At 42.4% G+C, this 13157-nt stretch overlaps 1 protein-coding gene across 1 annotated transcript in view; it reads left to right on the top strand.

Moving 5' to 3' along the window:
- PRKD1 (protein kinase D1) overlaps positions 1-13157 on the top strand; it is a 140568-nt gene that overhangs the window by 15982 nt on the left and 111429 nt on the right. The gene's annotated exons all lie outside the window — the stretch shown is intronic.

Raw genomic sequence — 13157 nt, 5'->3', positions numbered from 1 at the left:
GTAGTGTGTATGGAGCATGAGATCTGTTACATAGACTGATGCGGATGTATGAAAATGTGACTGATACTAGTGATACAATGAGTTTGGGATGTCTCACTTGGAGAGCATGGAAAGCGAAGTTCCTATTGCTGTCTTTTGCTTTGTACATTTGACTCTGAAATTTTCACTGTAACATCCATAATGCTATAGAAGATCCAGTGGAATTAATTTTTAAGGTCAAAGAAATAATTAAAACATCCTTTCGTTGATAAACAAAAATAAGTATGCCCTATTTCTGTCTTTGAAGTGGGTTTTTTGTTGTTGTTGTTGCTTGTGGATGTTTGTAAAAATAGAATTTAAAGTAAGGAAGTACATTTTATTTTTACAAGTTTCTTTGCACCACAAATAGAAGCCAATTTTAATCTAATGAGAGAGCCATCTTTCCTTTGAGGTAAGGCTGAGAGAGCTGGGACTGTTCATCCTGCAGAAGTGAAGGCTCAGTCAATGTGCACAGGTATCTGAAGGGGAGAGGGTAAAGAAGGCAGAGCCAGGTTCTTTCCAGTGGTGCCCAGTGCCAAGTCTAGAGGCAATGAGCATAGACTGAAACACAGGAGGTTATGTCTGAACATCAGGAAGCACTTTTTGTGCTGCAGGTGTGGCTGAGCACTGTTACAGGTTGCCTGCTGAGTTTGTGGAGCCTCGAATGCTTGGAGATACTCAAAAGCTGACTGGTCATGGTCCTGGGCAACTGACTTCAGTTGGCCCTGCTTGAGCAGAGGGATTGGACTAGATGACCTCCGGGGGTCCTTTCCAACCTCAACTGCTCTGTGAAACTAGGTAAGGGACATTTTTTTTTTTTTTTTTTTCCTTCGGCCCCCTACTATTATATTAGGTATGTCTAGTCTGATGTTCACGAAGTTTTGATTCTTTGGGTTATGTGTGATGTCAAGGATTCTTGAGTGGTGTTCAAGTTCTAGCAAGGTCCTGGGCTCCCAAGTGCACATGAGGTCTGCTGTATTTAGTCCAGAAAGGCTCTGGGCAGGAATTGTATGGAGAAGGATAAATGGTTGTCGGAGACTTCCCTGACTAGCTGTGTCCATATTATTAGGTAATGATCAACTAATAATAATAATGTTTGTTAAATACAAGAATCACAGAATAGCTAGGGTTAGAAAGGACCTTAAGATCATCTAGTTCCAACCCCCCTGCCATGGGCAGGAACACCTTACATGGGACAATGTTACCCAAGACTATCCAACCTGGCCTTGGACACTGCCAGGGATGGAGCATTTATCACGTCTTTGGGCAACCTGCTCCAGTGCCTCACCACCATCACAGTAAAGAACTTCTTCCTTATATCTAACATGTAGAATGAAACAAAAAGTCTTTAATACATTTATGGAAGTAAATCTTCAGGAGGGAAAAAGGATTTTATATTTCTTGGTTGAATTTTTGTTCAAAAAAGAAAAAGTTTGGCACATTTTTTCCACCATGAAATGTGTTGCTCTAATCTACAATCATAGAATCATAAAATAGGGTTGGAAAGGACCTTAAGATCATCTAGTTCCAACCCCCCTGCCATGGGCAGGGACACCCCACACTAAACCATGCCACCCAAGGCCTCATCCAACCTGGCCTTGAACACCACCAAGGATGGAGCATTCACAACGTCCCTGGGCAACCCTTTCCAGTGCCTCACCACCCTCTCAGTAAAGAATTTCTTCCTTATATCCAATCTAAACTTCCCCTGTTTAAGTTTGAACCCGTTACCCTTTGTCCTGTCACTACAGTCCCTGATGAATAGTCCCTCCCCAGCATCCTTGTAGGCCCCCTTCAGATACTGGAAGGCTGCTCTGAGGTTTCCACGCAGCCTTCTCTTCTCCAGGCTGAACAGCCCCAACTTTCTCAGCCTGTCTTCATACGGGAGATGCTCCAGTCCCCTGATCATCCTCATGGCCTTCCTCTGGACTTGTTCCAACAGTTCCATGTCCTTTTTATGTTGAGGACACCAGAACTGCACACAATACTGCAAGTGAGGTCTCACAAGAGCAGAGTAGAGGGGCAGGATCACCTCCTTCGACCTGCTGGTCACGCTCCTTTTGATGCAGCGCAGGATACAGTTGGCTTTCTGGGCTGTGAGCGCACACTGCCGGCTCATGCTCATTTTCTCGTCGGCCAACACCCCCAAGTCCTTCTCCGCAGGGCTGCTCTGAATCTCTTCTCTGCCCAACCTGGAGCTGTGCCTGGGATTGCTCCAACCCAGGTTTAGGACCTTGCACTTGGCATGGTTAAACTTCATCAGGTTGGCATCAGCCCACCTCACAAGCATGTCAAAGTCCCTCTGGATGGCATCCATTCCCTCCAGTGTATCAACTGAACCACACAGCTTGGTGTCATTGGCAAACTTGCTGTGGGTGCACTCAATCCCACTGTCCATGTCACTGACAAAGATGTTGAACAATACCTGTCCCAACACTGATCCCTGAGGGACACCACTCGTTACTGGTCTCCAGCCGGACATCGAGCCATTGACCACAACTCTTTGCGTGCGGCCATCCAGCCAGTTCTTTATCCACTGAGTGGTCCACTCATCAAATTGATGTCTCTCCAATTTAGAGACAAGGATGTCATGTGGGACAGTGTCGAACGCTTTGCACAAGTCCAGATAGATGACGTCAACTGCTCTGCCCCTGTCCATCAGTTTCGTAGCCCCATCATAGAAGGCCACCAAATTGGTCAGACAGGATCTCCCCTTAGTGAAGCCATGCTGGCTGTCACCAACCACCTTGTTTTTCATGTGCCTTAGCATGCCTTCCAGGAGAACCTGCTCCAAGAGTTTGCCAGGCACAGAGGTGAGACTGACTGGTCTGTAATTCCCTGGGTCATCCATTTTCCCCTTCTTGAAAATGGGGGTTATGTTTCCCTTTTTCCAGTCTTCGGGAACTTCACCTGACTGCCATGATTTTTCAAATATGATGGCCAGTGGCTTAGCAACTTCATTCGCCAGCTCCTTCAGGACCTGCGGATGGATTTCGTCAGGTCCCATGGACTTGTGCATGTTCAGGTTCTTAAGATGGTCTCGAACCGTATTTGCTCTATGCTTTCAATTATATGCCAGTTTGTAGTACAGCCAGGTGAGTAAGCCAGTATTGCTCAAAAGGCTAATTTCAGCTGGCAGCTGTAGAAACAAGAATGTGGTTTGGAAGGGGTTATTTGTCTTTGTGGGGATTTGTTCTCTCTGCCAGGGAAAAAAGTCAAATATCTCTGTCTTCCGCTTTACCTGTATTTATTCACGTTTCTCTTTCCTTCTGTGCAGACTCATTTATGTCCCAGAATTTCAGTCACTGTTTATCTTCCACCCACTGCTTTCTGAAACTACATTAATGTGCCTCAGCTGTCTTTGCTTCTGTCAAATCTATAACTAATGACAAAATGGTGCTTTAAAAATTAATCAGACTGTTTCTGTGGGAATGAAAGAGTGATCTGCATGTAATCACTTTATCTAGAGAGGAGAAAAAAGTTCAAGCATGTAAATTAATAGTATGTAAAAAAGCATATGGCTTAGAAATGTGTACATTGCTATATTTTGTTAGAAGTTCCAGCAGCTCCTCAATTCTTTCTCCAACCCATGTAAAAAAAGTAGATTGGTACAAGTGAATCAAAAGTGACTCATAAATCTGAAGGTATCATGGTTGTAGTTGTGTTATTCAAAAATGTCTTTTTTCTTTTTAGGAAAGAAAAGAGTAGTTACTTCGATTATTTTTAACAATATGTTACAATTTTTCAAGTGTCACGATGGTCTTGCTGAGCCCTTTTCTTGAAAAACAAGCAAAATCTCCATTTCAACTTGGAAAAATTGCTGAAAGACTGAAAAATTAAAGAAACTATTAAAATGATGAATTTTATATTTATCTGCGTGAGTTTCCCCTAGGTTTTACTTTTTGGATTTGAGTGAAGTTATGGATCATCTGAAACAGTAGATTATAGTGTCTGGATTATTTGGAAATCGGTTGTATTTTCCCTGAAGGATTTCTGTACATTACAGAGTTTTTTTATTAAGGTTTGGCTGAACTTTTTGCATTTTAAACAAACATGAAAGTATGCTGGTTTTGCATATTTTTACAATGATAATTTGTACAATATCTATAAAGAGGTTTTTAAATAGATGAATGTAATTAGGATGTATCAACAGAAATCCATCCATATATATATAAGTATTAAAAGCTAGTCCTTCCTCCCCAAAATCAAAGTGTATTATTACAGACCTATCATTTTCAGGACACATGAAGACACTTGAGTGACAATTTTTAATCCATCAATAATATTCTTTGTCAGAACTACTAAGAAAACAGGGTGGTTATTGAACAATGGCTATGCAGGTAGTTTGACATCTGCATCCTTAAATTGTCAGATGTATGTCTCAGTGATTCTGAGTGGTCTCTTTTACCTGTTGGTCAAGATTCAGAAAAGTGGAGCCATGGTTTTTTGCTTAACTGTCATGAAGTCTCCATGATGAATAAGGCTTGTTGGGTTAGATTTAGCAGTAAAGCAGCAGGTGCAGAGACATTGCACACTGGAAAGAGATCATATCATCATAGAATCATAGAATAGTTAGGGTTGGAAAGGACCTTAAGATCATCTAGTTCCAACCCCCCTGCCATGGGCAGGGACACCCCACACTAAACCATGTCACCCAAGGCCTCATCCAACCTGGCCTTGAACACAACCAAGGATGGAGCATTCACAACGTCCCTGGGCAACCCTTTCCAGTGCCTCCCCACCCTCTCAGTAAAGAATTTCTTCCTTATATCCAATCTAAACTTCTGCTGTTTAAGTTTGAACCCATTACCCCTTGTTCTGTCACTACAGTCCCTGATGAAGAGTCCCTCCCCAGGATCCTTGTAGGCCCCCTTCAGATACTGGAAGGCTGCTCTGAGGTTTCCACGCAGCCTTCTCTTCTCCAGGCTGAACAGCCCCAACTTTCTCAGCCTGTCTTCATACGGGAGGTGCTCCAGTCCCCTGATCATCCTTTTGGCCGTCCTCTGGACTTGTTCCAACAGTTCCATGTCCTTTTTATGTTGAGATACTGTACTTCAGCTGAAAACTAAGATTTAGATTTTTAGTATTTGTGAGGTTGATTGTTCAGAAGTTGGAAAATCCTTCTGGTTGAAAGAAATGAGCTGGAATGGTTTTCCAGAATCTTTTGATCTAAACTGATAGACATGTCTAAAAACCTGTAGAAAGTTGTCATGCTTTAATATGACAGATTGGTTCATGTTTCAGTATATTGGACATCTTACAATATAGGTGTTGGATATAAATTTAAGACTGCCATGTTATTTGTGCTTACAAAAGTAAATCTTTTAAACAAAAGATGGATGCTGTGAACTTTTCTTCAACTCTAGCATTTTGGTTTTTATGATATTAGTATGCATGAATGCCTGTGAAAAAGAGCAGCAGCTGAAGGGATGTGCTTTTGCTCACCATACACTAAACCTAATTTGGTCTTTCTTTGTCTCATGAAATGTGGAGGGAATCTGAACTAGGGTTCTAATCATTTCTGATTGCACCCTTTTTGTCTCTTCATTTTAAAAAAAAAAAAAAGAGAATTACAGTTTGCATGACCTTCTTGGGGCAATGGTGAAGCAGAAGCTGTGTTGTCATGAAAGGAGAAAGCAGTCAGTTGAGTAAGCAGCGAGAGATGCAATTGGAATAGGTAACTTTTGAGGAAGAAAATAGGAAGCAGGATCAGAAAAAATAGCTGTGATGTGTATATATATATTTGGAATATTTATTTTTACTACTGACAACAAGGGCTTTTTTTTTTAATATGGAAATACAGATTTAGTTAAGATGTAGAGTTTTGGAGCTATTGGTTTGTCTGTGTTTGTAGTCTTTGTGAAGAAGGGACTGTAGAAGGAAAAACTGCAACAAAAAGATTCAGTTTACTAAATCAGTTTAGATCAAGAAACCTCTAAAACTCAAGCTGAGGAGCATAACAAAAGAATATCAATTACATTTTTATTTACAACTCCTTTTGTTGAGAGGATGTAATTTACTCCCATAGACAAGCAGAAATACTAAGTTTCATAGAACGTACAAGGTATAATTAAACTCAGAAACAATATGCTAAAAACCATGCAAGAAAATGCAGCACACAGTTTTAGTTCAGACTGTATATTGTATTTTAATCTTGACTGCATTTTTCCACAGAGAACAAATTTGGTTTAAGCTGATTTAGAAATGCTGTGCTTTTGCCTTGGTTAGAGTTTGAAGCTATAAAACTTCACTGTGGTTTGAGTGCACATTTTAAGAATATAATTGGTTTTAGAATGAGTGTTTTACTAATTATAAACAAGCTAAGTGACTTCCTTAGTGCTCTTTGTAACTGGCACAGATTTTCTGCATTTCTGTCAGGGAGAGGATAGTCTCCTGCATTCCTTAAAATAAGTTAAGCAACAATAAAATAAATACTTGAGACCGGATGGAACCGGTAATTTAGATCTGATCTCCAAGGCTGGAGAAAGGGTTGTCTGTGAACTTCTTAATGTGCCACACACTTCCAATGTTAGACTACTCTGTGTTTGTTTTTCCATCAACTGTAGGCAGTGTTTGCACATACATGCTTCTTGCATAGCTTCCTGAGTATCAGCCAGCACTTGAGGGCACTTCAGATCATGTATCCACAAAAGGAATCTGTTTCCTATGGAACATGATGTTTTTTCTGCTTCTACCTTTAGGTTTCCTTTTATAGAAGCCAAACAGTTCTTTAAGACCTGTAGAAACACTTAGGTGTTCAGTTTTAGGAAACACGAGTAGCATGATACTAAATTTTTATTAGTCAGTGCCTGTGCTAGTGTAGCTGCGAAATACAGTCTTTGGGAGAAACAATATCTGATGAGTGATTAGGGTTTTCTGATTTTGGGAAACCTAGGAACAAGAACATAGTGGACTTTACTGACTGAAATCAAGCATCAAGAAGCATGGCCAACTTTTTATTAAAAAATAAAAATAAAAATCTTTTAACCTAAGAATGAGAGATTCTATAAAATGTACAAACCGAGACTGATCCTTACGAAAGTATAAAACGGAGGGCAGAGTTGTAAAACTGCTGCCATCTGGTTCTCTATGCAACCTCTGTATCTGGAACCACTTACATGCTATGTCCTAATTTACTTGCAATAGTAGAGCGGGAAAACACGTTTGTACAGCTGACTGCACAAATACCTTAAAGTAGTGAAGATCTAGTAGCTTTAAAGTGATAGGTCCATGCCAGCTGTTCCACGGGTAAGGAAAGCATTTCCCATTTCTTTTCTTCTGACGAACAGAAGAAGAGCAGAAATACCTCCAGAAGAGGAGTTACCACATATGTCTTGAACATTTGAGCTATAGCTCTGGGCTTTAACTGGGGCTGAATACTAAAAGAGGCTGTTGCCAACATGAAATCATCTTCATTTGCTGTAGACTTTGAAGTGTATCTGGTGAGAGAGGTAAGAAAAATGTGAAAAAAGAGAAAGGATAATGGCATAGTTTTTAAAGCTGGATGCCATTTGGGGGATTGTATTCATCCCCATACCTGCTGCTAAATTGCTTTGTGAAGCACGTCAAGTAACTTTTCATAGAATCATAGAATAGTTAGGGTTGGAAAGGACCTTAGGATCATCTAGTTCCAACCCCCTGCCATGGGCAGGGACACCTCACACTAAACCATGTCACCCAAGGCTCTGTCCTACCTGGCCTTGAACACTGCCAAGGATGGAGCACTCACAGCTTCCTTGGGCAGCCCATTCCAGTGCCTCACCACCCTTATACTGAAGGACTTATTCCTTATATCCAATCTAAACTTCCCCTGTTTAAGTTTTAACCCATTACCCCTTCTCCTATCACTACAATCCCTAATGAATATACCCTCCCCAGCATCCCTATAGCCCACCTTCAGATACTGGAAGGCTGCTGTGAGGTCTCCATGCAGCCTTCTCTTCTCCACGCTGAACAGACCCAACTTTCTCAGCCTGTCTTCATACGGGAGGTGCTCCAGTCCCCTGATCATCCTCATGGCCTTCCTCTGGACTTGTTCCAACAGTTCCATGTCCTTTTTATGTTGAGGACACCAGAACTGCACACAATACTGCAAGTGAGGTCTCACAAGAGCAGAGTAGAGGGGCAGGATCACCTCCTTCAACCTGCTGGTCACGCTTCTTTTGATGCAGCCCAGGATACAGTTGGATTTCTGGGCTGTGAGCACACACTGAAGCTGGCTCATGTTCATTTTTTCATCGACCAACACCCCCAAGTCCTTCTCTGCAGGGCTGCTCTAAATCTCTTCTCTGCCCAACCTGTAGCTGTGCCTGGGATTGCTCCAACCCAGGTTTAGGACCTTGCACTTGGCATGGTTAAACTTCATCAGGTTGGCATCAGCCCACCTCACAAGCATGTCAAAGTCCCTCTGGATGGCATCCATTCCCTCTGGCGTATCAACCGAACCACACAGCTTGGTGTCATTGGCAAACTTGCTGAGGGTGCACTCAATCCCACTGTCCATGTCACTGACAAAGATGTTGAACAAGACCTGTCCCAACACTGATCCCTGAGGGACACCACTCGTTACCGGTCTCCAGCCGGACATCGAGCCATTGACCACAACTCTTTGCGTGCGGCCATCCAGCCAGTTCTTTATCCACTGAGTGGTCCACTCATCAAATTGATGTCTCTCCAATTTAGAGACAAGGATGTCATGTGGGACAGTGTCGAACGCTTTGCACAGATCCAGATAGGTGACGTCAACTGCTCTGCCCCTGTCCATCAGTTTCGTAGCCCCATCATAGAAGGCCACCAAATTGGTCAGACAGGATCTCCCCTTAGTGAAGCCATGCTGGCTGTCACCAACCACCTTGTTTTTCCTGTGCCTTAGCATGCCTTCCAGGAGAATCTGCTCCAAGAGTTTGGCAGGCACAGAGGTGAGACTGACTGGTCTGTCATTCCCCGGGTCATCCATTTTTTCCTTCTTAAAAGTGGGGGTTATATTTCCCTTTTTCCAGTCTTCGGGAACTTCACCTGACTGCCATGATTTTTCAAATATGATGGCCAGTGGCTTAGCAACTTCATTCGCCAGCTCCTTCAGGACCTGCGGATGGATTTCGTCAGGTCCCATGGACTTGTGCATGTTCAGGTTCTTAAGATGGTCTCGAACCAGATCCTCTCCTACAATGGGCCTAAGATCTTCCTTCTCACAGTCCCTGAATCTGCCTTCCAAGACTTGGGTTGTATTCTCAGAGCATTTGCCAGTGAACACTGAGGCAGTCATTAAGAACCTCAGCCTTCTCCAAATCCAGGGTAGCCAGTTCTTCTTATAGCTTCCAGAGGGGACCTGCATTGTCCCTAGTCTGTCTTTTATTTGCAATGTACCTATGGAATTCCTTGCTGTTGTCCTTAACATCCCTAGCCAAGTTCAGTTCTAACTGGGCCTTAGCTTTTCTCACCTGGTCCCTAGCTTCCCAGACAACACACCTGTATTCTTCCCAGGCTGCCTGTCCCTGCTTCCACCTTCTATAAGCCTCTTCTTTCCTTTGAATTTTCCTGAGCAGCTCCTTATCCATCCATGGAGGTCTCCTGGCCCTTTTGCTACACTTCCTTCTAGTCTGGATGCAACACTCTTGAGCTTGCACCAGGTGATCCTTGAATATCAACCAACAGTCTTGGGTCCCTCTGCCCTCTAGGGCTGTATCCCATGGACCCTTACTAAGCAGGTCCCTGAAGAGGCCAAACTCTGCTCTCTTGAAGTCCAGGGCAGTGAGCTTGCTGCACGCTCTTCTCCCTGTCCTGAGGATCTCAAACTCAACCATCTCGTGATCGCTGCAAACAAGGCTGCCCTGGAGCGTCACATTTCTAACCAGCCCTTCCCTGTTGGTGAGCACGAAGTCAAGCATGGCACCTCTGCTTGTCGGCTCCTCTATTACTTGCAGAAGGAAGCTGTCTTCCACACAATCAAGGAACCTCCTGGATTGCTTGTGCCGGGCCATACCATCCCTCCAACAGATGTCAGGATGGTTGAAGTCCCCCATGAGAGCAGGGGCCTGTGAGCGTGAGGCTATTCTTATCTGCCTATAGAGCACTTCATCTGCAGATTCCTCTTGATCAGACGGTCTGAAACAGATCCCCACAGTAATGTCTCCCATTGCTGTCCTCCCTTTAACCCTGACCCACAAACTCTCTGTCGACTGCTCACCCGTTCCCAGACATAGTTCCATACTCTCCAGCCTATCCCTAACATAAATAGCAACTCCCCCTCCCCGCCCGCCAGGCCTGTCTTTTCTATAGAGCCTGTAACCTTCCATTCCAACACTCCAGTCATAGGAGCCATCCCACTATGTTTCTGTGATGCCTACTATATCATACTCCCGTAGTCGTGCACACATCTCTAATTCCTCTTGTTTGTTGCCCATGCTACGGGCGTTTGTATAGAGGCATCTGAGCCGAGCTTCAAATGAAGCTGGCTCATTGACTGGAGCGGCTGGAGTATCTCTGCATATTCACTAATGTTGCACCATCACTTTCTGTGTATCCACTCTCGGACCAGGAGACTTGGCTTGCAGAACTGTAGGAGCTTACAGCATCAACTACACACAGTGCTTATTTTGGAATGAACTGAACACCATGTAACAAGTATTGGCTTAATTTGTATGTAGTGAAGGAGCAAAAGGGAAGAAGTTACTGTGGCTTTAACTTCTTGATTACCCTCTCTCAGTCTAACTTGTAGTGCTGTGGCAAGCATTTTCTCCCACTGTTCACGCCGTGGCTCCAATCACTTCCCTTTATATTTTGTGACTCAGATGATGTGTTACCTTCATGTCTGGGTTTGCATTATACGTATCGATCATGTTTAATGGAAGTACTTTGGAAAACAAATGAACCGATACCTGTAAGATCAAACTGGGCACAGACAACTATTTTCTGCTTACTCTTCCTTTGACTAAATTGCTGATTATTCAAACAGACCTAATCATAATTCTTATTTCACTTGACCACTGTTACAGTATAGCAATGACTGTCATGCAGAAGTAATTGAGAAATTTTGTTCAAACATTATTTAAAAAAAAAAAAAAAAGGATCAGCTTCTTAAAATAAGTTGCTCCATACTGTGTCTGAACAGCAAGGGGAAAACAAACCATTCAGTCACAGGCACAGAGTAGTGGAGGGGCTCAGAAGCAGTATGATTACAAGTGTAATGACTATCAGTATTATGGTCCTGAAAAGCAGATGAAATTTTCATAGGCAGCTTTAATTTTGACACTTTTGAGCTTCAAAATGTATGGCTTTGCAAAATTAAAAATCTTTTTGTGTATGTTCAAAAACATAGGGAGTGGAAAGTTTTTGTACAGATGTCTGCGTGCTTTATTGTCAGGCTTGGAAACCTTAAGCTCTTCTTACAGTTTTGCCAATTGACCTAATATTCTAAACAAATGTTTCTGTTTTCATCCAGCTTGTTATGTCATCACATTCAGTGATTAAATACTACAGGTTTAGAAAATACCTGTAAACGCTTCACATTTAAAAAAATTCTGATAGTGCTAGAATTAAATACTTCTGCCAAACTGGTTCTGGGTCAGTAGTTCAGGTGATCAGAGTTTTTGTTTGTGTTTTCATGGGTCATTTGTTGAATGGTATAGCAGAAGAAAATCCCTGCCAGGGCAAAGACTTCGCAATTAAGTCATATGGTTCATATGAATTATGCTCTTCTACATTAATCAGATTCATATTAAGAAATGGTTCTAATTTATCCTTGCATTCTCTAATTAAAAAAAAAAAATACATTGTGTGCATTAGACTTAAGAGCACTAGTATCTTAAAATGAATGCATTTTATATATGGGAGCAAATTATATATGGTAACTAATGCTAATGAGCAGCGTAGTAAGTAGAATTCAACCCCATAATCTCACATCAAGTCCATTCATCACTCTTCCAATCCAGTGATCTGGAACTTCATGCTGTAATTGACTTTACTTCTAGGCAACTAAATGTATTTTCCCTTCTGCAGATATGTGCAGGACTTGTCTGTTTCTTTTATTTGGATCCCCTGAGGCAAGTACTTTCTGCACAAGGCAGAAAGTTTGAAAAATCAACCTGACTCATGAAGGACGTTAAATGTGCATGACATTACTGACATTCTTCTGCTTAAAACAAAACACCTGCAGTGGAAATTCTATTTCTTTTCTCCTCAGTTGCCATCATTTGTTTTTGCTTAAGGGAAAATATTCGGAAATGGGTTGAAATGGCCATCGCATTTGTAGCCCTAGTGGTGAACAGCTGAAAGGTTTGTTTTGTTTTTTGAATTTTATAAAATAACTTGATTTTTCTTCTGGTCTTCCGACTTCATATGGTCTTTAGACCTCATAGGAAACTTCCAGTATCTGAAGGGGGCCTAAAAGGATGCTGGGGAGGGACTCTTCATTAGGGACTGTAGTGACAGGACAAGGGGTAACGGGTTCAGACTTAAAACAGGGGAAGTTTAGATTGGATATAAGGAAGAAATTCTTTACTGAGAGGGTGGGGAGGCACTGGAAAGGGTTGCCCGAGGAAGCTGTGAATGCTTCATCCCTGGCGGTGTTCAAGGCCAGGTTGGACAGAGCCTTGGGTGACACGATTTAGTGTGAGGTGTCCCTGCCCATGGCAGGGGGGTTAGAACTAGATGATCTTAGGGTCCTTTCTAACCCTAACTGTTCTATTATTCTGTGATTCTATACTGCACCAATCTGTGTCTTGAGCATAAGGGCTTCAGCATATCAAAAATCTCACAAGCCAGACCGGTTGTTTGTCTAGCCAAGTACTCCTCTGTCCAGCAGTAGTAGCTGGGGGAAGCTCTTTAAAGAGGCATCTCAAACCCAGAAGGCTGATCCATTTTTATTTAGGATGTTTTGGAGCTGTGGTCCATTTATTTGTCTAATTCCTTTTTGGTCATGTTTATATTTCTGCCTCTATGCTTTCCTGTCATAAATTCCAAAAGATCCCCATATGCTGTATAAAAAGAGCTTAGAAATTTTCTATAAAGTCTCTGTGTGTTAGGAACCTGTGGCATTTCTTGCTAGAGTGGTTCTTCCAGTCACAGGGAAAGTGTATCAGTTGGAACATGACGAGCTGTGTGTATGAATCTTCTCTCATCAGGGATAGTTTTCTCATACC

The sequence above is a fragment of the Psittacula echo genome (genome assembly GCF_963264785.1).
Source record: "Psittacula echo genome assembly, chromosome: 5".
Lineage (NCBI taxonomy): Eukaryota > Metazoa > Chordata > Aves > Psittaciformes > Psittacidae > Psittacula > Psittacula echo.
The sequence above is the reverse complement of the archived record's forward strand: the minus strand, read 5'-3'. Positions and strand labels throughout refer to the sequence as shown.